Source organism: Ceratotherium simum, chromosome 4, assembly GCF_057802395.1.
Source record: "Ceratotherium simum simum isolate JZ-2026a chromosome 4, ASM5780239v1, whole genome shotgun sequence".
Lineage (NCBI taxonomy): Eukaryota > Metazoa > Chordata > Mammalia > Perissodactyla > Rhinocerotidae > Ceratotherium > Ceratotherium simum.
This window is the reverse complement of record NC_141903.1, coordinates 39,381,501-39,405,843: the sequence shown is the minus strand read 5'-3', so window position 1 is coordinate 39,405,843 and position 24,343 is coordinate 39,381,501. Positions and strand designations below refer to the sequence as shown.

The following is a 24,343-nucleotide window of genomic DNA, read 5'->3' as shown; positions in this document are numbered from 1 at the left end:
TTTCACGTGGGCCAGGGTGAAGCCCAGGAATTAGCGTATTTAACACCACTACCCCGCAGCTCACTGCTTCTCAAGCTTGTTAAAAGGAAGATTCTGATTCAGTAGGTCTGCGATGGAGCATCAGATTTTGCATTTCAAACAAGTTTTCAGTTGACACTAATGCTACTGGTCCAGGGGCCACACTTTGAGTGGTAAGTGTCCCAGCAGATTTGGAAGAACTGCCCTAGACCAGTGTTTCTCAAAGTGTGGTCCTGGGAGCAGCAACATCCCCTGGGAACTTGTTAGAAATGAAAATCCGGGGCCCCACCTCAGACCTATTGGACGAGAAACTCGGGGGTGGAGCCAGCAGTTGTTCGAGCCGCTATCAGAGAAATGGGCCACATCTGCCAAGAGAGAGCCAGCAGAAAAGGGGTGTCGGGCTCTCTTTGTCTCTGCTTTGGGCTCCAAAGGCAAAGCTCTGTTTCCCTAGAGGCCAGGTCATGTTGAGCAGGAAGCAGAGTGGGGTCCTGCCAGCCACATCTGGAGCCCAGCAGGAATTCTGTTTCCTGACAAGGTCAGAGGCAGCTACTTTGGTACCATTATGCAAATATGCAAGAAGCAACATTGGTGAAGGAAAGCCATTGACTTGGTGATTTTAGTGACATCTGGCTCAGCACTACTCCAGATGTCTACTTATTGATTCACCAACAGCAGCCAGGGAGATAGATGCAATACAGTTTGTTTGGTTGGGTTATTTTCCTCAATTTAATGCCTGAGTGTCTGGAGCTTAAACACCCATTTCTGGAAAGCAGAGGGATCTCCCTGGCCTGGGGAAATAGGGAAAGTTAGCACCTGCCTGAAAGGAGGTGGTGGGATTATCATTCTGAACATTCATTCATTTATTCTTTCAATAAGTATGTATTGAATGCCTGTTGCATGCCAAGAACTGTGCTAGGAAAGGGGTTGGAGAGTGGGGGGAGGGCGTCAGGGGGGTTGGGGGTGGGGCTGTGGAGGTGTAGGGGAAGACGTGGTAATACTATTTGTTCTTAGTTAATGGTATGTTAGCTAACATATAAACTGTTAAAAAAACAAAATTGAACTGAGTAAATTTGAAGATCTCATTGGCTTTATTCGATGATTTATGAATCGGGCAGCATCTAATCTAGCAGGTAGAAAGGCACTCCGAGGAGCTGTACAAAATAGCAGACGGTTACGGGAACAAGGAAGTTATACTAGCAAAATGTGGGTTGGTTGTGGCAAGGTCTCTTTCCTTTAGTGGACAGCAGGGGTCTGTCAGGCAGATTACCTCACTGGTGCTGATCATGTGATTTCTGATTAACTGGTTTAAAATTCCATTTCTAGGAAAGGCCAAAACTGTAATTAACTCTCAGTTTGGAGACAGGGGGCTTAGCATAAGTGACTTCTCTTGGGGCCTATTGTCTTGTTTTTAACTGTATGTGTGGTTAATTAATGTGTATAGTTAATGGCGTCTTTACAATTAATATTTTCTCACCTGTGAGGTAGGTAATATTATCTGTAAACCCTCCATTTTATAGATGAATAAACTGAGGCTCAGAGAAATCATCACGTGCCAGTTGTGGGGCCTCAGGGTGGGGATGAATGTGGGGAGCCGGGCTGCTTTACCTACTACCTGTGTTCTTGCAAAACTGGGAGTGGAGGCACTTGGTTAAAATCCTAAAGGGGATGGCCACTTGTGATGTGAAGAATTTGCCAGTGTGTGTCTGCTAGGTTAGCCCACCCTAACTTCATGTGGCTCCACCCCGCCCATCCATACCAGCCCCAGGAGAGCAGAAGAAAGAAGAGCTTCTGGGCTCTGAGTGTCCTTCTCCTGGGACAACTGCCATGTGAGTCACTTACACCTTATTCATTGACTCACCATCTCTTCATTGGCCTCTACTCCATGCCAGGCACAGTGCTTGTCACTGGGGACACAATGCGGGCAAGAAAAACAAGAGAAGGATGGAAGGAACAGCTTGGCCTCACTGGTCCAGCTCTCAGGATTGGCAGGATCCTCTTCCTTCTCTACCCTGAAGACAGCCCATCCCACCAACCCCATGCCCACCCCAGAGGTCAGGAGCCAGGATCTCCAGCCCCACAAGGTCACCAGGTACCCTTTCCAAGGACACAATCCTACATCTCTGGATCTACTGGCTTCTAGACAGGGGTCTTTGGGGGGGTTCTGAATAGTCTCCTTCTAAACACAGAGCCCACAATGGCTGTAGCTCTTTGAGCTGCAGCCCACTGGCCTCTGAAGAAAGGGGGGGGCTCAGTTATAGCCGAAGGTGGAAGGAGCAGGAGAGAACAAGAGCCCTGGGCCACTGGAGGGAGAAGTGGCCCCTACTTTCCTGGAGAATAGGCCAGCTCTCTAGCTCCCCAGCCCTGGGGTCTGGGGAGGTCACATGAGGCTCACATTCAAAGCCCAGCTGTTCTGCCTGGCCCTATATGGAAGCTTTCAAAAACCAGGATGGGCCAAATATGCAGAAGGGCACTGTCCCATCCAGAGGGCTCCTGATAGGGAAGGGACGAGCTCCTCACAGAGAAGACAGGGTGGGTTACTGTGATGCTGTTTCAGGTCTGAAACAAAAGGAGCATCAAGGGCCACACACCAACAGCCAATGAGGGTAGCTCCTTAGAGCTGCACTTGAGCAGAGGACAGTGCTGTCTCCACCTCATCTTCTGCCCCATATACGCATTTTTCACTATCCAGTTGTTTCCTACCCGAGGCTTTTGCATTAAAGATGGGGTGTGTCTCCAGCCATCCTCCTGAGACTCAGATTTAGGGATTCAAGCAGACTCAGGTCATCTCCCCATGCCCCTCTGGACAAGCTAGCTTCCATATCTTTCTAATATGATCTCAGGAGTTTTGAGCATTTCCTTACTTTTTTCATAATAGAAAATTGGAAGGGAAGATCACTCTGCTGTTCAAAGAATGAGCTGGAGGGTGCTAAAGACAGTAGGGAGCCCATCTGGATGCTGTCAAGGAGTCTAGGTGAAAGGTGATGGAGTCAGGATTTATTTGGACCAGGTTACAGTGGCCATGATGAGAAATGATTGAATTAAGGATATATTTTAGAAGTAGTACTAAAAGGACTTGTTAATGGATTGAATTTGGGGGAGAGAGGAGAAGTGAAAAATGGAAGATAGCATCCAAATTTCTGACTTAAGCAACCAAGCGGACGGTGCGGCTGTTTCCTGATGGGAAGGACTAGGGAGGAACCAGTTTGGGTGGGTGAGTGGGGATCAAGAGTTTTGGCTGATCAAGTTGGAAGTGTCTCTGAGACACTTCAGGTAGGCAATTGGATGTTAGAATCTAAAGGTCAGAAAAGACCTGGCTTGAGATACACATTTGAAAATCATCACCATACAGTCTAATGCCTGAGGCTGAATGAGGTCACAGTGGGAGAGAACTGAGGTAGCATAGTCATAGAAAAGACTATGGAGCTGTGGGCCCTCCACTCCTTGGAGGCCTGACAGAGGAGGAGCCAGCAAAGGAGGCTCAGAAAGACTGGCCAGTGAGGTGGGAGGGAAAGGAGGAGAAGGTGGTGTCTGGAGGCTTATAGGAGAAAGTGTGGCTAACTTTTCTGGGGTGGAATAAGTTAGAGAAGAGAATGGACCATTGGATCTGGCCTGAGGTCACCTTGATACAAGCTAGTGACTGGAGAGAAAAAAGCCCATCTGGAATGGGTTGAGAAGAGAATGGAAGGCTAATAAATGGAGACAGAGATGCTTTGCCATGAAGGGGCAAAAACTGGGATGTTGTCAGGAGGGGAGTAGGGTTAGGGGGAGGTTATTTTTTTGTGAATGTTTTGTTTTGAAGGAGGAGACCATATCCACTTCCCCCAGATGGGCCATAGTAAGGCAAGTTTGCAGGCTAAAGAGAATAATTGAGTAGAGAGGGCGAGGCGGGTGATGCAGGAGGAGGTCAGGGGCTGGGATGAGATCCGGAGTTGGGGGAGGGGTCACCTGTGATGGACTCTCCGGGACACCTTGTCCACTAGAGATGGACAGAAGGCAGGCAGAGTCTAGGACCAAAGCAGGCAAGGTTTTGACTTTGGTGGTGGGCAGGCGAGGAAATTCTGGGTTTACATGAACCCATTTTATGAAACATGAGGCAGGGCCATCAGTTGGCGGGCAGGTTTGAGGAGAGGAAACATGAAATAGCCCCCCTTGCTCGGGAATCTTAAGTTTTAACAAGATCCTCAGGTGATGCCATGTGAGGGGAGTCCTCTGACCCACAGAAGGAAGAATTTGTTATTTGTTTTGTTTTACGTTAAGTATATAATCTGTGTTCTTTATGGAAAATTGGAATGAGGATTGACCAAAATGTCAAGTTTAATCCCCCCTCATCACTGTTAATGTCTCAGGTTCTAGCTCAAGAGTTTCCCTCTCACTAGCTCCTAGTTCCTCTCCCTTGTGAGGTTCAAGGTCAGCTGGGGTGGGGGTGGGGGTGGTGGCTGCGGGTGGGGGGAAACTCTTCTGTCTGTTCCAGGACTGTTTTCCCCTAAATGAAGGGGCTTGCTCCTGGGCGGCTCATCGCTCCCAGCCTCCTGTCAGGATCCTGCAGCCGGTCAGGTGGGGAGCAGAGGGGGTGCACGAGCTCGAGGGCCTTCTGAGCACCCGCCAGCTAGCGGTGCACCCGAGGGGCGCGCTGTCCCCAGGACTCTCTCTGCCTGGGGCGCGGGCGGCAGGGGAGGCGCGCTCAGTGTCCGCAGGGCCCCAGGCCCGAGCCGAGGCTTGAGGGCTGACCGGTGCGCAGCGAGGCGGTGGGAGTAGCGCCGGTGCAGAGACTGGGAAGCGCGAGACAACGTGGCGGCGTGACCGCGGGAGATCCCGGAGCCAGGAGGGACGGACGGCGAGGTCGGACAGCTGGTCTGCGATCCCCAACTGGCTCCGAGGGCCAAAAGGGAGGAGTCGTGGCTGTAGGCAGAGAGCGCCCCCAGGATGGCCTCCCGGCCGGCCCTGACACCCCCTGTCTCCGGCCCTGACACCTCCCGCCCCCTCCCACACTCGCGGCCTCCCCGGGGTCGCAGGATTTCCTCCGCTGAGAACCAAGGCCCCTTCCCCACACCAACCCGACCTTTCCCGAGGGAATTCGGCGACGCGTGTATCTAAAGCCCCGGAGACATGCAAGTCCTGAGCCTGCAACTCCACGTACAGGAAGTTAATATGAACGATGCCTGTGCGTCTTTGTGCGTTAACTCAGCCGGGGCTCGATCCAGCCCACACCGTGCGAGGTGCCGGGGATGCGGCGCCGCTCGAAGGCCCCTGCCCCCGGGCCGCTCCTCTTCTAGAGGGGAGCCCCACGTTAAACAAGGTCACGTAAAATGTCTGGAAATGGTGCCAGCGCTCTAGAGGAAACCAGTCAGGGTGGCAGGAGGAAAAGAGGGAAGAGCCCCTTTGGATTGGGAGGGCGGCGTGCGGAGGAAGGTTCCAGGAGAGTGAAGCAGCGCGGGCACCGCCGCAGCAAGGCACTGGGGGCGTTCAAGGCCCCGAAGGAAAACCCCGGGGCGGCTGGAGGGTAAGGAGGGGGAGGTGTCCCAGCCGCGGTCGATCGAGCAGGCCCTTGTGCACCGCGGCACACGCGAAGAAAATAGTCTACGGATAAAATAATGGCACACGGCAGCGATTGTTATTCAAGCTCCGGAGGCTCTGTCAGTGTGCTTGGGATGAAATCCAGAATCCACACCGCAGCCTGAAGGTCCCGGGCTCTGACCCTGACCGGGAGTCTCCCGCTGCGCGCTTTTTTGTTTTGCTTTTTGTTTTGTTTTGTTTCCTGCTGGCACGTATCGCAGAGGCTGGTCAGCCGGTCCTGCTATAGAACCGGGCCGAGTCCGGGCCCAGGAGTGACCCTCTCCATATAGTCCGTAAGGTCATCAAAGGGCCCCCAATTAATGTTATCAACGGCTTCATTAAGCAATTAGGCAAAATGAAAGCCATGGTGAACATACTTTGAAATCCTCAGAGAAATAATTCTACAGAATTCCGAGTAGTTTGGCACAAAAGGGTCAGAAAGCACCCGCGGGTCTCGAACCCCAGATGGGATTACATCAGAACAATTGACGAGTTGCGAAGTAACCGCTTGAGCTAAAGCCGACCCGGGATACCGTTGGCGATCGCAGCGTCTCAACACGAGAGGGAGTGACGTGGCGGGGCGGGCTGCGTCTGCTCCACGCCTCCGAGCCCTCTGCCTCACCCCGCCGCCCGCCCTGCTCCGTGTCCCGAGAGCCCGTCCGCGGATCGAGGAATGCCTTTCTTTTCCTCGCCGGCGTCCTGCGCACCGAACCGCGGAAAGCGTGGAAAGGGAAGAATCCCCTGCGCGAGCGGAGGGCCCAGGGCGTGAGTGAGCACATCAGCGCCGCCGGCCTGGGTCAGGCAGCCATAAGGCCGAGATGTCCTCTCTTTCTACAAGCTTTTCAGGGTGTCCCAGAGCAGACCGGGGGAGCCCAAGACCCTTCATAAAACCGCCCACGAGCAGCCTGTGAGCCTGCCAAGGGCTGAGGCCAGCTCGTTTCGTCTCTGTGCTGGACCCTGGGGACACAGGGCTCCTGATCAGCAAATGATTTTTAGATGGGGAGGTGAGTGAATTAATGAACGATTATCAGGACCCTGGGCCCAGGATGAAGCCCGCAGCCCAAGACTTTAGAGCCTCATAGTTCGCGAGAATCTCCCTGTCAAGGGTAAAGTACGGTGAGGTGAGTCATTTCTCCTGTCCCCCACCCCACCCCCTTGTCTACACTTCTTTCCTTTTATTGGATTCAGGAACTGGATGGAGACCTTACCCATACAATTGCTAACAAGAGGCCTGGGACCTCAAGGATAATGAGAATGTCTCTGTTTGCTGAGCACACACCACAGTGCCAAGCTCTGGGTTAAACATTCACTTCATTTAATGGCCAGAACAACTCCGTGAAGATGGTAATGTTGCCCATTTTGCAGATGATTAAACTGAGACTCAGAGTTTAAGTCACTAACCTGTTAGGAATTACAAAAAGTAATTATCTTTGTAAAAGTTACAATTATTCAGGCACAGAACCAAAGTTTGAGCTCTCCGGAAAGGGGAAAAGTTACCTGTAGTGTCTGTCTGTCCACCTGTCTTGCTTTAAAATATTTCAAAGAACCAGTAAACTCCACTAGACAGAGATCTTCCATTTTGTTCTTCATTGTTTCCCTGTACCTAGCACTGCCTTGTCCACAGAGACATTCAATAAACGTTTGTTGAGTGAGTGACTGTTGAGTGAGTGACTGGGGAGAGTAGGACAGCATTATACTAGAAGCTGTGCTGTCCCCAACCTGGGTTGAATCCCAGTTCCTCCACTTCCTAGCTGCAGGACTTCAAGTTCAAACTTTTCATTAATTGGCTTTTTTATATTCATTTTGTATGAAACAAAAACCACATGAAAAATTAAAACCAGTACAGTAATGAAAGCCACCCTCGACCTAATCCCAACTACCAATCCAGACCCCTGCCCAGAGGAAACAGCTATTTTTATAAAGTTTGCTGTGCCTCCTTCTAGTCCTCTTTCTATAAATTTACATACAAAGGTAAATAAAAAGATATAGCTTTATTTTGGTTATGGCTGTGTTTTGTTTGATACGATGGGACAGCGCTGCACCGGCTCTGTGGGAAGCTTCACAGTGTGTTTGGGACATGGTCCCACGACAGTGTCTGGAGATCTCTCATTATTGGCAATAGCTCCCCAAGAGTACACGAACCAGGATCTATTTTGCCATTCCCCTGGTAGAGCTGGACGTTGAAGCTGTTTCTGGTTTTCTCACTAGTTTACAAATAGTGCTCCAGTGAACATTTTTACACAAGCCTCTTCTCGAACGTAGACAAGTATTTCTTGAGGCTAAACTCCCAGAAATGGAATTGCTGGGCTGAGCAGCAAACACACTTAAAACTGTGCTTGCCAAATTGCCATCCCCAAATGGGCCTATTAACAGTATGTACCTGATGGAGGCCTGGGAAGTTATGCTGTAATAATGTGCCTCATTTAGGCCCAGAACACAGTAGGCTCGGTAAGCAGTTACCAAAGTAATTGCCAACAATCATTTCCCTCCAATCCATTGCCAGCCTCTGATCTGAGCCCTGGCTTTCAGGCCTGGAGCCTGGGTTTAGGAATGAGAAAGGCCAGCAGACAGGGGAGGACTCAGTGGGTGCGTTCCAGGCGCTCCCCCTGGTGGGCAAATGCCCCTGGACAGTAAGAAATCCCCCGTCTTTGTAAACCCTAGAGCAGATCACGTGGATTCCAGCTCAGAACCCTGAGAGACCACCTCTCATTCTCAGAATCCCACCTAGAGTCTGTTCCTGGGATGATCTGGTGCCCGCCTGCCTTTCTGATGGACCTGGTGCCCCCTCTTCTTCCCTGGCTTTGTTACAGCCACATTGCCTTCTCTGGTTCCTCAAGCATTGCCTTTCTAGCTCCTTTGCTCTTCCTCAGAGATCTCCCCACCCTCCAATCTCACTCTTTAACACTCAACTCACATGCCACCTCCTCAGAGTTCCCTTCCTTGAACACTATGTCTAAAGGGCCACCTCTCTCCTCTCCACACCTTCCCCTGCTTAGTCTTTGTCACATCAGCCTGTATTTTTCCTCCATTGGCAAGTACACACCAAGTAAACCCAGACACTTCAGTGGAGGGTCAGAATTGGCCACCCCAATATGTGTCTCTTTGCCTTGATTATTATTATTATTATTTTTGCTGAAGAAGATTTGCCCTGAGCTAACATCTTTTGCTAATCTTCCTCTTTTTGCTTGAGGAAGATTCTTTTTGCTTGAGGAAGATTCACCCTGAGGTAACATCTTTTGCTAATCTTCCTCTTTTTGCTTGAGGAAGATTCTTTTTGCTTGAGGAAGATTCACCCTGAACTAACATCCGTGCCAATCTTCCTCTATTTTGTATGTGGGTCGCTGCCACAGCATGGCTAACGAGTGGTGTAGGTCTGTGCCTGGGATCCGAACCCGTGAACCTGTGCTGCGGAAGCGAAGCGCACTGAACTCAACCACTAGGCCATGGGGCCGGACCCTGCCTTGATTATATTTAAGTACAAAAGACTCTGAAAGAAACGTTGACCTTCCCCCTAACTGCCTAAAAGAATTTAAGATAGAAGGCCTGTTCCAGGAAGTAATCAATAGCATAAGATAACTATACTATAATGTAAAATAGGTGTGATAGACAAAAAGGCACCAACAAGCCCATTTACATCAAAGTTCTGTCTCTTGGGTCACATTGTCTATAGCCGGCCCAGTAAACACTTGTTTACCAAACATTTGCTTTTCCATCTCCATGTAAATTGCTTTCCTCCCCTTTGAAGTCCCCAACCAGTACCCCCAACATCCTCCTTTGTCTTTAGCTGAAGATGATATTTAAGGTGGCAGCTTTGTTTAAGTAACATTTTTGTTTAGGTAATAAAAATTCTGGCAAGTTACTCAGCTTTCCTGGGTTTCTCCTGTGTATACATGTTATATAACTTTGATTTTCTCCTGTTATTCTGTCTCATGTCAATTTAATTCTTAGACCAGCCAGAAGGACCTAGAGAGTAGAGGACTTGTCTTCCACACCTACAGTTTTCGGATGAGGATGGGACGAAACTTAACTGGCTGAACGCTGCTCACTCCTGGACTGCTGAAGCCGAGAGATCCTGGACCCCTGACAAGAGCCAGCAGGAGGTAGGAGTTCTTACCATGTCAGTCTCCCAGATCTCTGCCTGCAGGGTCCGATGGAAGCGAGAGTGGTAAGTTTTGTTTCCTTTTCTAAATTTAGGTTAGCATGAGAAAATATTGCTGAAGCTAGCTTCTTGGACTCAGCGACTCTAGGAAATTTGGTTTGAGTACTCATTGGTTTATTGATCCTTTTCCTCCCAGAGACAGTCATTGTTTTTCCTTGTTCTGTCTTTTTTGTTGTTTGTCATAAAAAGGAAAAACCATAGGGCAAGGTGCAGGCACTTATAAGTGCTCATGAGGTGAAAGCTGTTGCTAAGGGCATCTTGGAAGCCAAAGAGGCTGCAAATTTGGTGGGCACGGGTGAGGCAATTAAGAGGCATTAGGGTGCTTGTCACCTCAAGAAGACTCCTGTGATAGGATAAGTTGGTCACGGAAGGGGGTAGATGATACTGGTCCCCCACCAATGTCAAGAAAATGTCCATGGAATGATAAGGTACTCTTTAAAACCACACACATTCACCAACTCTGTGGCACATCCCACCTAGGTATTAATCTGGCTCTAGGAGAACCAAGGTTTAGTGAAAGCTGTTACTGTGAATGTAAAATGAGGTTTTTTCTTTTCTCTTGTTCTGTGTCTTGAGAGCTTAGCTTTGTGACATTTCTGGTCTCCACCACCCAGCAGATGCGCATACTGACGTACATCTTGGTGTCCAATTGAATAGACTGGGGTTCCAAGACGCACTCTCTTTGTCCGGCTATGTCAGCTCTCAGACGAATTTGTCATCGGGGTCCCAATTGCTTTCATTAGGGGCCTTTGTCGTCTCAGTCTTTGTTGCTTGTTAACGCACTCTGCCTGTGCAACAAAGGTCTTTGCTTTCTTAGACTATTTTTGGGAATAAACTTTCTGAATCTTGTGAGGGCTGCTTCTTTTGCACTCTTTCGGGGACGCCTCTTGTGTCCATGGTTAAGCTGTAAAAGGCTTATTGTTTTGCGTTGCTATTAAGATCCTACTTGTCAACGGCCAGACGATGGATCATTTAAATTGGAAAAACTTGTAAATTGAAAACAAAGAGGGGCCAGCCCCATGGCCTAGTGGTTAAGTTTGGTGCGCTCCACTTCAGAAGCCTGGGTTTGGTTCCCCCCGCATGGACTTATACCATTCGTCAGTGGCTGTGCTGTGGCAGTGACCCACATACAAAATAGAGGAAGATTGGCACAGATGTTAGCTCATGGTGAATCTTCCTCAGCAAAAAAAAAAAAAAAGACAAAAAAAGAAACAATTTCTTAGAGAGCTCTCGTCGTAATTGTTTTATTGGTACTTATAAAAAGACTAAATTAAAAGGGAAATACAAAAATATAATGACTAGCCAGGCCGGCCCAGTGGCGCAAGCGGTTACGTGCGCGCACTCTGCTGCGGTGGCCCAGGGTTTGCTGGTTCAGATCCCGGGCGTGCACCAACGCACTGCTTGTTGAGCCATGCTGTGGCAGCATCCCATATAAAGTAGAGGAAGATGGGCACGGACGTTAGCTCAGGTCCAGTGTTCCTCAGAAAAAAGAAAAAAAAAGAGGAGTATTGGCATCAGATGTTAGCTCAGGGCTGATCTTCCTCACAAAAAAAATGACTAGCCTTAAGACACTGACTCAGGCTACAATTAAATTGAGAAAGTGTAAATGTATAAGTATTGATAAGATTATAAAGGTTAGAATGTTTGAGCTAATTTTGTGTAAAGAGATTATATCAACTTTGCCTGAATGTGTTTCAAAAATGGACATTATATCTGGCTGGGAATGCTTCCCCTATCCAAAATTATACGATGAAGTCCTATTGATAAAGTCCTAATGAAAACTATGATTAGAGGTATAAGAGTTGATGGAATTAAGTGATTACATCTCTTTGGCGTGATTGTATTATAAATTGTATTGTGGGGATAGACATTGTGTTTCACTGGGGAACATTTCCTCTGCCTGATTGTGATACAGCATATAAATCTGCCCTTCAGTCAATGTTAATTAAACATGCTAAAGGAAAGTCAATAGGATGGCCTGAGCCCACACCATAGGAAATGTAGTCTAGAGACTAATATCAAGTGCTAATAAAAAAGATAATAAAAACTCCCCCCGTCCAAGGTAAATTGGTCTAGGGTACACTTAGAAAGAGGGCCTTTGTTAAATGCTTTGTGCAGACTTTTAAAGGTGTGGTACATTGTTCTAAAGTTTTAAAACAATAGCTGTGAGTCTTTGTGTATTTGTGTCTATATGTATGTTATATATGTGTTATTTTACCTCTGGATGGTATGACCAAAATTAAGAGCTCTGTTTAATTGGCTTAAAGTAAGCCCTTACATAAATTATTTCTAAATGTAAAAGAAACTAACCCAAATGTCTTTCAAGTTAACATGATATGAGATAATCTTTGGTAAACAAAAGCTTGTTCAGGTTTGTTGGTTTGATTAAAATAGACATGTCCTCAGAGTTATCAACATTGGATATAATGCAAGTCTATGCAGCCTTTATTCTACGTTTGTTGGTCAAATAAGCTGATGTTATCCCTTACAAAACTGGTTAACAAAAATAATAACTTAAAATAATAGATAATTTTGTCTAATGTCTCATGAAGTTTTCGTTGGTAATGTAAACATAATTGTTGGGAGCAAATGATTTAGATGTAAGTGAGATAAGAATTTATATGTAAACTTTTAGCAATAATTATAGTTTATCGCATGTGTACTTAAAATAGCTTCCAAAATCTCTTTGGTAACTTGAAACTTTGAAGTTTTGCTAGGTTAATTTAAATGATAAAAATTCATTGAGTATCTAAATCATTTTCATGTGAAATAAAATATTAGACATTAATTACTAAATATAAGTTTATATACTTTTGGCATCTTATTACAGAGAAACTAAAAGGTGTTTGGGTCTATTGGTAAACGTCTTGTGTTTTATTAAAAGATTGTACTATGAAGTAACATGTTTCTGGAAATTATAAAAAGTATTTATAAACTTGCCAAGCCACAGACTGCTAATGTAAAAGACAGTTCATAGTTGCTTACTTCTTAGTTTACACTAAAAATTAAGATTTCTAAGGGTTAAAATTCTAATTAATATATGTGATTAAGGCTACAAAAATTAATAAGGGAAACATCATAGTATTCAAGAAAAGTAAGATGTATGTTTTCATTAAAAATAAAAGGGTATAGAAAAATAGACATTTTTATTTGTTAAAATAAGTTATAAAGGGTTTGTGAAAAAGAACTCTGAAAAAAGAATTTTGTGCGTGGTCAAGTTGGCTAAGATTAAAATGAATTTAATTAAGTAAATGAGTAAATTTCAAAAGTAAGCTGGTGCAAAATTAAAATTTGGTTATTTTCCCTCTCTTAAAAGGATAATTTTCTTAAACTTTTAGTGTGCTCTTGGTAAATAGGTTATGAAAAGTTTTTGTTTTGTCAGAATAAATTTCCTATATTGTTTTTATCAGGTCTTTAATCACAGGTGCTAAGATTTTTCTTACAGCTATTTAATTTTCTGCATTGATCTAAAAATCTTTAATTATCACCATGGTTAGATGGATAACTAAGCATTGTTTCATAGAGACCTATGATATTATGTGGGTAAATGTTATTGATATAAGTGTTTCAGAAATTATATAACATTCCTAAAATTCTGATCTGTCCTGGTTACCAGTCATAATTCTGGTTATTATTTTAAAGTATTGTATGTCACAGAAATAACCAAGTTTCTTTGTCAATTGCCATTTTTAAGTCTTTTGGCATTTACAGATAGTTTTGTTTTACTCTGATGCTTTTGCAAATATGTTTCATCTTCAGAGAGATTCATGGAAAGGACTCTGACACTTACTCTAGAATACAAGTTTCTGAAACTTTCAGATCATAAAACTGAACTGTGTAAGAAATTACAGAACTCTAATGGAGATGACTTCATGAAACTGCTGATAAAAAATCAAGATCAAGAGTTGATTATATGGGACTGAATGAACTGATGAAGATCATTATAATTTTTATGATTTTTCATTTGAAATATTGCTGACTTTTTTAATGTTTTGTTTTTTCAGATTTAAGGAAAACTTTTTCTCTTTTCTCTTAAGCTAACTATGCTTATAGCAATTTGGTAAATTATAGCTTTGTAAATAGAATTGAAACATTTATCTTTTTCCCCCTACCTGATCCCTCCAGAATTTGGAAACTCTTAGCGAGTGAATATTCTTCTTTTCATGACAATATAGTTATTTGCATAAGTTCAATAAAAATCTGTTCGCCTTATAGCAGGACACAATTAGAAACATTGGTTATATTACCAAAGCTTTGACTGGAATATCATATTTGAGAAAAACATACATAGACTCAGATATGACCAGACAGCTTTTGAGGAACAAAGATTGGACTCTATGGAATAAAGCCACTTGGAAATATTGGCCTGGTACCTTGTTTACAGGGTTCCCAGCAACCCTGCCAGGTAAGTAAAGAAGGTCACTTCTCTGGCAGGTGCAAAGAACCCCAAGATATTTTGGGAACCTTAAGAAAAGAGAGGGTTCACCCAAATCTATAATTATTAAAGGCAGAGTCTGATGACAAGTCCTTGGCTTGGTTTTCCTGACCTCAAGAGGCCTATAAAGTTCAATCTGAGATTCCTTATAAAAAGTTCCAGGAAAGCAAATTTTAAAAAGCCTATATGATCAATTGCTATTCTTACTGTATTTTTGTAAGTAATTGGGCCAAGTTTATTGAAACTAAACTTATTTTGCCAACCAATGAGTCTTAATTTGGCTATCTTTAGTAAAAATAAAGGTGATTTTAGAAAGAAAAATTATGTTTCAGTAGAAAACTATAATATGCATTTGTAAATATTAGATTCTAGTTCTGTTAATTGTCTTTGAGGTTTTTCTTTTATGCCTATAAGCTGGACTGGATCCTCAATTCTTCTAGTTTCCTGAAATATCTGGCTACAATCGCTGAACTAATGTTTTTAATTTTTTCCATCATTTTCTTTGGGAATCATTGAGAACTGAAACCACCCCTGTTCCTGAAGCCCTGCAAACTGAGGCTGGAAAACTTGATACAAACTTTGTAGAGATCATCAAGATAGCATGCCTGTTGCTAGATAAGTGACTCAAAAGGATACCTGAACACCCCTTGACATCATCAGAGACATTTCCAACTGCAAAAGATGCTTCAACCCTGACATCTAGAAATCTTCTTGACTGACTATCTTCTGGGCTCAGAAATAGTGTACAATTTGCTCCAACCATTAACTTTGTTTTTCTGTTTGTTTCCATAGAAATACTTCTTATTAAATACCTGATTACTTGCTTACATAACAGAGGCCTAACCTTGGGTGCCCACCTGCATCACTGCCCCTGATGAATTTAACTGGACTGACCTGTTGCCAGAACTAAGAGACTGGTTCAGTGAGATGAAACAATCTACCAACTGAGCTTCTGGACTGTGAAACTTAAAGTTTGAAAGGCGAGCCTATAGGAGATCAGAATTGGCCACCCCAAAATGTGTCTCTTTACCTTGATTATTTTTAAAGACAAAAGACTCTGAAAGAAACTTTGCCCTTCCCCCTAACTGCCTAAAAGAATTTAAGATAGAAGACTTGTTCCAGGAAGGAGCTAATACCATAAGATAACTATACTATAATGTAAAATAGGTGTGATAGACAAAAAGGCACCAACAAGCTCATTTTTATCAAAGTTCTGTATCTCGGGTCATGTTGTCTATAGCCGGCCCAGTAAACACTTGTTTAACAAACATTTGCTTTTCCATCTCCATGTAAATTGCCTTCCTCCCCGTTGAAGTCCCCAACCAGTACCCCCAACATCCTTCTATGTCTTTAGCTGAAGATGATATTTAAGGTGGTGGCTTTGGCCATTCTGGCAAGTTACTCAGCTTTCCTGGGTTTCTCCTGTGTATACATGTTATATAGCTTTGTTTGATTTTCTCCTGTTATTCTGTTTCATGTCAATTTAATTCTTAGACCAACCAGAAGGACCTAGAGGGTAGACGAATTGTCTTCCTCCCCTACATTCCCAAGTGTGGTAGAGCACAGTGTCATGAGACATGTCGAATACTGTGTCTACTCAGGCAAGGGAAGGAAAAGAAAAAATAAACAAATGGGACTACATCAGACTAAAAGGATTCTGCAAGGCAAAGGAAACTATCAACAAAATGAAAAGATAACGCACCAACTGGGATAGAGTATTAGCAAATCACAAAACCTTTTAGAAGCAGTTTTCTCTGGCTGATGACAGAAGAGGAAGTCAGAGAGCATTGAAGCCTGAGAAGAACTAGATGCAAAGTTGCTATTTTGAAAATGGAGGAGGCTGGGTGAGAAGGAATGCAGGCGCCTCTAGGAGCAGAGAGCAGACCCTCCCAAGCCCCGACCCCCACAGCCAGCAAGGAAATGGGAACCTCAGACCTCAACCACAAGGAACTGGATTCCACCACCCTACAGGAGCTTGGAAATGCGTTCTTCTCCAGAACTTCCAGGCAAGAGCTCACAGATGCCATGAGGCCCTGAACAGAAAACTCAGTCTAGTCCACAGAATTCTCACAGAACTGTGAAACATTTGGTGGTGTTTTAAGCCTCTAGGTTTGTGGTAACTTGTTACACAGCCATAGACAACTAATATAGGCATTTAAACTGGTGAACGATTAAGAACAAAAGACTTTTAACTATCTTTCTAACTATATTTTCAACATTAGAAAAATCATATTTGGGAATAATCTTGTGGATTTAGTTTTCTTTTCTTCACTCAGCACCGGCAGAGGCCTCTGAATTGCCCTTGCTCCATGGAAAGCTTATGTTCTGGCCGAGATGGCATCTCTGGGACTGGCATTCAGGGCCAGGCCCTGTGAGGCCCTGCTCTGCGGGTAAAGGCCCTTCCCTCAGGAAGTGGGATGATTCCCCACCCCTAAAACTGTCCCAAAATAACTGAGAGCTGGGGGGGTGGAACTCTCTTGGATTGGCCGCATCCCTCTTCCACATGTGTTCCAGGGCATCCTCCATGGTGGGCTATCTGTCACCCCAAAGACAGCCACACACAGTGGGACTACATTTGACTGACTACGATCCCCATAAGCTGAACCTGTGAGCATTCACAGGGCCTTCTGGGAATGAGTACCGCCTTTGCATTTTAAAACACTGAAGTATTCCCATTTCTGTCTTATAGCAGCCAAGGGCTGGCTGGAGAGAGAGCTTGGGCCACAAAGGTCCCTGGAGCTCCTCCAATCCCACCCTCCAGTGCGGTCATAATAATCACAGCCCCTTCTCACTGAAGGCCTTGTGAACAAATCCTTGTGCTAGGTATTTTGCACTCATTCTCATTTATTATCTTATCATTGTTCTAGTTTACAGAGGTGGGAACTGAGGCTCAGAGAGGTTGTCTAATTTACCCAAGGAGGCATCATTAAATAAGTGACGGAGCCAGGATTCTGACCCAACTCTGACTCTAGACTCTTCTAACTACTACCTTAGTAGCCAAGGGGAAGGCGTGTATTCAGCAACAACACACAGAGCAGTCAGTGGTGCTCAATCCTGCTGCGTGTCAGAACCCTCTGTGGGGCTTCTTGAATCCTGAAACCTGGACCTTAAGGCCTGAGATTCTGATTTTAATTGGTCTTAAGGGAGTCGGGGCCTCAGTAGTTTCAAAACCTCCCCGGGTGGGTTTAATGTGCAGAGCAATGGTTCTCCGACACTGCCATGTGTAAGAACCCCTTGGGGACCTTGTTACACATGCAGATTTCTAGGCCGTACCCTGTGAGATTCTGTTTCACGTGGGCCAGGGTGAAGCCCAGGAATTAGCGTATTTAACACCACACCCCCACAGCTCACTGCTTCTCAAGCTTGTTAAAAGGAAGATTCTGATTCAGTAGGTCTGGGATGGAGCATCAGATTTTGCATTTCAAACAAGTTTTGAGGTGACACTAATGCTACTGGTCCAGGGGCCACACTTTGAGTGGTAAGTGTCCCAGCAGATTTGGAAGAACTGCCCTAGACCAGTGTTTTTCAAAGTGTGGTCCTGGGAGCAGCAACATCCCCTGGGAACTTGTTAGAAATGAAAATCTGACCTATTGGACGAGAAACTCGGGGGTGGAGCCAGCAGTTGTTCAAAGCCTCCCAGGTCATTCTGATGCACGGTACAGGTTAAGAGCCACTATCAGAGAAATGGGCCACATCTGCCAGGACAGAGCCGGCAGAAAAGGGGTGTCTGGCTCTCTTGGTCTCTGCTTTGGGCTCCAAAGGCAAAGCTCTGTTTCCCTAGAGGCCAGGTCATGTTGAGCAGGAAGCAGAGTGGGGTCCTGCCAGCCACATCTGGAGCCCAGCAGGAATTCTGTTTCCTGACAAGGTCAGAGGCAGCTACTTTGGTACCATTATGCAAATATGCAAGAAGCAACATTGGTGAAGGAAAGCCATTGACTTGGTAATTTTAGTGACATCTGGCTCAGCACTACTCCAGATGTCTACTTATTGATTCACCAACAGCAGCCAGGGAGATAGATGCAATACAGAGTTTGGTTGGGTTTATTTTCTCAGTTTAATGCCTGAGTGTCTGGAGCTTAAACACCCATTTCTGGAAAGCAGAGGGATCTCCCTGGCCTGGGGAAATAGGGAAAGTTAGCACCTGCCTGAAAGGAGGTGGTGGGATTATCATTCTGAACATTCATTCATTTATTCTTTCAATAAGTACGTATCGAATACCTGTTGCGTGCCAAGAACTGTGCTAGGAAAGGGGTTGGAGAGTGGGAGGAGGGCGTCTGGGGGGTTGGGGGTGGGGCTGTGGGGGTGTAGGGGAAGACGTGGTAATACCATTTATTCTTAGTTAATGGTATGTTAGCTAACATATAAACTGTTAAAAAAACAAAATTGAACTGAGTAAATTTGAAGATCTCATTGGCTTTATTCGATGATTTATGAATCGGGCAGCATCTAATCTAGCAGGTAGAAAGGCGCTCCGAGGAGCTGTACAAAATAGCAGACGGTTACGGGAACAAGGAAGTTATACTAGCAAAATGTGGGTTGGTTGTGGCAAGGTCTCTTTCCTTTAGTGGACAGCAGGGGTCTGTCAGGCAGATTACCTCACTGGTGCTGATCATGTGATTTCTGATTAACTGGTTTAAAATTCCATTTCTAGGAAAGGCCAAAACTGTAATTAACTCTCAGTTTGGAGACAGGGGGCTTAGCATAAGTGACTTCTCTTGGGGCCTATTGTCTTGTTTTTAACTGTATGTGTGGTTAATTAATGTGTATAGTTAATGGCGTCTTTACAATTAATATTTTCTCACCTGTGAGGTAGGTAATATTATCTGTAAACCCTCCATTTTATAGATGAATAAACTGAGGCTCAGAGAAATCATCACGTGCCAGTTGTGGGGCCTCAGGGTGGGGATGAATGTGGGGAGCCGGGCTGCTTTACCTACTACCTGTGTTCTTGCAATACTGGGGGTGGAGGCACTTGGTTAAAGATCCTAAAGGGGATGGCCGCTTGTGATGTGAAGAATTTGCCAGTGTGTGTCTGCTAGGTTAGCCCACCCTAACTTCATGTGGCTCCACCCCGCCCATCCATACCAGCCCCAGGAGAGCAGAAGAAAGAAGAGCTTCTGGGCTCTGAGTGTCCTTCTCCTGGGACAACTGCCATGTGAGTCACTTACACCTTATTCATTGACTCACCATCTCTTCATTGGCCCCTACTCCATGCTAGGCACAGTGCTTGTCTCTGGGGACACAATGCGAGTAAGAAAAACAAGAGAAGGATGGAAGGAACAGCTTGGCCTCACTGGTCCAGCTCTCAGGATTGGCAGGATCCTCTTCCTTCTCTACCCGGAAGACAGCCCATCCCACCAACCCCATGCCCACCCCAGAGGTCAGGAGCCAGGATCTCCAGCCCCACAAGGTCACCAGCTGCCCGTTCCAAGGACACATTCACGCATCTCCGGGACTACTGGCTTCTAGACGGGTCTTTGAGGGGTTCTGAATGGTCTCCTTCTAAACACAGAGCCCAAAATGGCTGTAGCTCTTTGAGCTGGAGTTCCCTGGCCCATGAAGAAAGGGGGTCTCAGTTATAGCCGAGGGTGGAAGAAGCAGGAGAGAACAAGAGCCCTGGGCCACTGGAGGGAGAAGTGGCCCCTACTTTCCTGGAGAATAGGCCAGCTCTCTAGCTCCCCAGCCCTGGGGTCTGGGGAGGTCACATGAGGCTCACATTCAAAGCCCAGCTGTTCTGCCTCGCCCTACATGGAAGCTTTCAAAAACCAGGACACAAGGAAGACGGGCCAACTGTGCAGCAGGTGCCGTCCCACCCAAAGAGCTCTTGATACGAAAGGGACGAGCTGCTCAGAGTGAAGAGAAGAGAAGCTGGGTTGTTGTGATGCTGTTTTGGGTCTGAAACAAAGGGATCATCAAGGGTCACACACCAACAGCCAATGAAGGTAGCTCCTTAGAGCTGCACTTGAGCAGAGGACAGTGCTGTCTCCACCTCATCTTCTGCCCCATATACGCATTTTTCACTATCCAGTTGTTTCCTACCCGAGGCTTTTGCATTAAAGATGGGGTGTGTCTCCAGCCATCCTCCTGAGACTCAGATTTAGGGATTCAAGCAGACTCAGGTCATCTCCCCATGCCCCTCTGGACAAGCTAGCTTCTGTATCTTTCTAATATGATCTCAGGAGTTTTGAGCATTTCCTTACTTTTTTCATAATAGAAAATTGGAAGGGAAGATCACTCTGCTGTTCAAAGAATGAGCTGGAGGGTGCTAAAGACAGTAGGGAGCCCATCTGGATGCTGTCAAGGAGTCTAGGTGAAAGGTGATGGAGTCGGGATTTATATGGACCAGGTTACAGTGGCCATGATGAGAAATGATTGAATTAAGGATATATTTTAGAAGTAGTACTAAAAGGACTTGTTAATGGATTGAATTTGGGGGAGAGAGGAGAAGTGAAAAATGGAAGATAGCATCCAAATTTCTGACTTAAGCAACCAAATGGATGGTGCAGCCATTTCCTGATGGGAAAGACTAGGGAGGAACCAGTTTGGGTGGGTGAGAGGGGATCAAGAGTTTTGGCTGATCAAGTTGGAAGTGTCTCTGAGACACTTCAGGTAGGCAATTGGATGTTAGAATCTAAAGGTCAGAAAAGACCTGGCTTGAGATACACATTTGAAAATCATCACCATACAGTCTAATCCCTGAGGCTGAATGAGGTCACAGTGGGAGAGAACTGGGGTATCATAGTCATAGAAAAGACTATGGAGCTGTGGGCCCTCCACTCCTTGGAGGCCTGACAGAGGAGGAGCCAGCAAAGGAGGCTCAGAAAGACTGGCCAGTGAGGTGGGAGGGAAAGGAGGAGAAGGTGGTGTCTGGAGGCTTATAGGAGAAAGTGTGGCTAACTTTTCTGGGGTGGAATAAGTTAGGGAAGAGAATGGACCATTGGATCTGGCCTGAGGTCACCTTGATACAAGCTAGTGACTGGAGAGAAAAAAGCCCATCTGGAATGGGTTGAGAAGAGAATGGAAGGCTAATAAATAGAGACAGAGATGCTTTGCCATGAAGGGGCAAAAACTGGGATGTTATCAGGAGGGGAGTAGGGTTAGGGGGAGGTTATTTTTTTGTGAATGTTTTGTTTTGAAGGAGGAGACCATATCCACTTCCCCCAGATGGGCCATAGTAAGGCAAGTTTGCAGGCTAAAGGGAATAATTGAGTAGAGAGGGCGAGGCGGGTGATGCAGGAGGAGGTCAGGGGCTGGGATGAGATCCGGAGTTGGGGGAGGGGTCACCTGTGATGGACTCTCCGGGACACTTTGTCCACTAGAGATGGACAGAAGGCAGGCAGAGTCTAGGACCAAAGCAGGCAAGGTTTTGACTTTGGTGGTGGGCAGGCAAGGAAATTCTGGGTTTACATGAACCCATTTTATGAAACATGAGGCAGGGCCATCAGTCGGGGAGCAGGTTTGAGGAGAGGAAACGTGAAATAGGCCCCCTTATGTTCTTTAAAAATGCAGATTCCAGGGCACTACCCAATGATCCTGATTCTGCTGAGGCAGAGCCTGGGAATCCTAAGTTTTAGCAAGATCCTGAGGTGATGTCAGGTCGGGGGGAGTCCTCTGAACCAAAGCGAGAAAGGTTCGTCGTTTGTTTTGTCTTACATTAAGTAATCTGTGTTCTTTATGGAAAATTAGAAAATGAGGATTGACCAAAATGTCAAGTTTAATCCCTCGTCCTCGCTGTTAATATCTCAGGTCCAAGCTGACCAGTTTCCCTCTCACTAGCTCAGTTCCTCTCCCTTGCAAGGTTCCTGGTCTGTTAGGGGTGAGGGTGGAGGGTGGGGGGTGTCGGAGGAGGGGGTGTCGGGGGGGGGGTGCTCCGCTTTCTGCGCCAAGACTACTTTCTCTCAAATGAAGGGGCTTGCTCCTGGGCCGCTCGTCACTCCCAGCCCCCTGTCAGGATCTTGCAGCCAATCAGATGGGGAGCAGAGGGGGTGCACGACCTCCGAGGGCCTTCTGAGCACCCGCCAGCTAGCGGTGCACCCGAGGGGCGCGCGGTCCCCGGGACTCTCTCTGCCTGGGGCGCGGGCGGCAGGGGAGGCGCGCTCAGTGTCCGCAGGGCCCCAGGCCCGAGCCGAGGCTTGAGGGCTGACCGGTGCGCAGCGAGGCGGTGGGAGTAGCGCCGGTGCAGAGACTGGGAAGCGCGAGACAACGTGGCGGCGTGACCGCGGGAGATCCCGGAGCCAGGAGGGACGGACGGCGAGGTCGGACAGCTGGTCTGCGATCCCCAACTGGCTCCGAGGGCCAAAAGGGAGGAGTCGTGGCTGTAGGCAGAGAGCGCCCCCAGGATGGCCTCCCGGCCGGCCCTGACACCCCCTGTCTCCGGCCCTGACACCTCCCGCCCCCTCCCACACTCGCGGCCTCCCCGGGGTCGCAGGATTTCCTCCGCTGAGAACCAAGGCCCCTTCCCCACACCAACCCGACCTTTCCCGAGGGAATTCGGCAACGCGTCAATCTAAAGCCCCGGAGACATGCAAGTCCTGAGCCTGCAACTCCACGTACAGGAAGTTAATATGAACGATGCCTGTGCGTCTTTGTGCGTTAACTCAGCCGGGGCTCGATCCAGCCCACACCGTGCGAGGTGCCGGGGATGCGGCGCCGCTCGAAGGCCCCTGCCCCCGGGCCGCTCCTCTTCTAGAGGGGAGCCCCACGTTAAACAAGGTCACGTAAAATGTCTGGAAATGGTGCCAGCGCTCTAGAGGAAACCAGTCAGGGTGGCAGGAGGAAAAGAGGGAAGAGCCCCTTTGGATTGGGAGGGCGGCGTGCGGAGGAAGGTTCCAGGAGAGTGAAGCAGCGCGGGCACCGCCGCAGCAAGGCACTGGGGGCGTTCAAGGCCCCGAAGGAAAACCCCGGGGCGGCTGGAGGGTAAGGAGGGGGAGGTGTCCCAGCCGCGGTCGATCGAGCAGGCCCTTGTGCACCGCGGCACACGCGAAGAAAATAGTCTACGGATAAAATAATAGCACACGGCAGCGATTGTTATTCAAGTTCCGGAGACTCTGTCGGTGTGCTTGGGATGAAATCCAGAATCCACACCGCAGCCTGAAGGTCCCGTGCTCTGACCTTGACGGCGAGTCTGCCGCTGCGCGCTTTTTTGTTTTGTTTTCTGTGGGTTTTTGTTTTCTGCTGGCATGTATCCCACCTTGCAGCAGAGGCTGGTCAGCGGGTCCTGCTATAGGACCAAGCGGACTCAGGGCCCAAGAATGACCCTCTCCATACACTCCATAAGGTCAACGAAGGGACCCCAATTTATGTTATCAATGGCTTCATTAAGCATCTAGGCAAAATGTAGAGCCATAGTGAACTCATTTTAAAATCCTCAGAGAGGGAATTCTACGAAGTTCCGTGCAGCCTGGCACAAAAGGGTCAGGAAGCACCCGCGGGCCTCGAACCCCCGACGTTGGCACGAAGGGATTGTGCAGAGAAGTGTCTGACGATGCGAAGTAACCGCTTGAGCTAAAGCTGACCCCGGCAATGGCAGGCGATCGCAGCCTCTTAACGCGACAGGGAGTGACGTGGCGGGGCGGGCTGCGTCTGCTCCACGCCTTCGAGCCCTCTGCCTCACCCCGCCGCCCGCCCTGCTCGGTGTCCCGAGAGCCCGTCCACAGCGTCGGGGAAGGCCTCTCTGTCCCTCGCCTGCGTCTCGCGCGCGGAACCGCGGGAAGGGAGGGGATCCTCTGCGTGAGCGAAGGGCCGAGGGCGCGGGTGAGCACATCAGCGCCGCCGGCCTGGGTCAGGCAGCGGGGCCGCTGAGAGGTCCCCTCGTTCTAGAAGCTTTTCAGGGTGTCCCGGAGCAGACCAGGGGAGCCCAAGACCCTCCATAAAACCTCCCATGAGAAACCTGTGAGCTTGCGGAGGGCTGAGGCCAGCTCGTTTCATCTCTGTGCTGGGCGCTGGAGACATAGGGTTAGTGACCAGCAAATGCTTTTTAGATGGGGAAGTGAGTGAATTAATGAACAGTAGATTATCAGGAGATGGGGCCTGGGATGAAGCCTGCAGGCCAAAGAATTCAGAGCCTCATAGTTTCAGAATCTCCCTCTCAAAGGTACAGTAAGGTGAGTCATTTCTCCTGTCCCCCACCCCACCCCTTTGTCTACACTTCTTTCCTTTTATTGGATTCAGGAACTGGA

The 24,343-nt window shown here is 47.2% G+C and overlaps 1 long non-coding RNA gene across 1 annotated transcript; it reads left to right on the top strand.

Moving 5' to 3' along the window:
• The first annotated feature begins 5,848 nt into the window (after positions 1–5,848).
• Positions 5,849–18,407, top strand: LOC147917266 (uncharacterized). Its single transcript, XR_015551961.1, has 3 exons — positions 5,849–6,692; positions 9,520–9,736; positions 13,490–18,407. It is a non-coding gene; the product is annotated as an uncharacterized LOC147917266 (long non-coding RNA).
• The last annotated feature ends 5,936 nt before the right edge of the window (positions 18,408–24,343 follow it).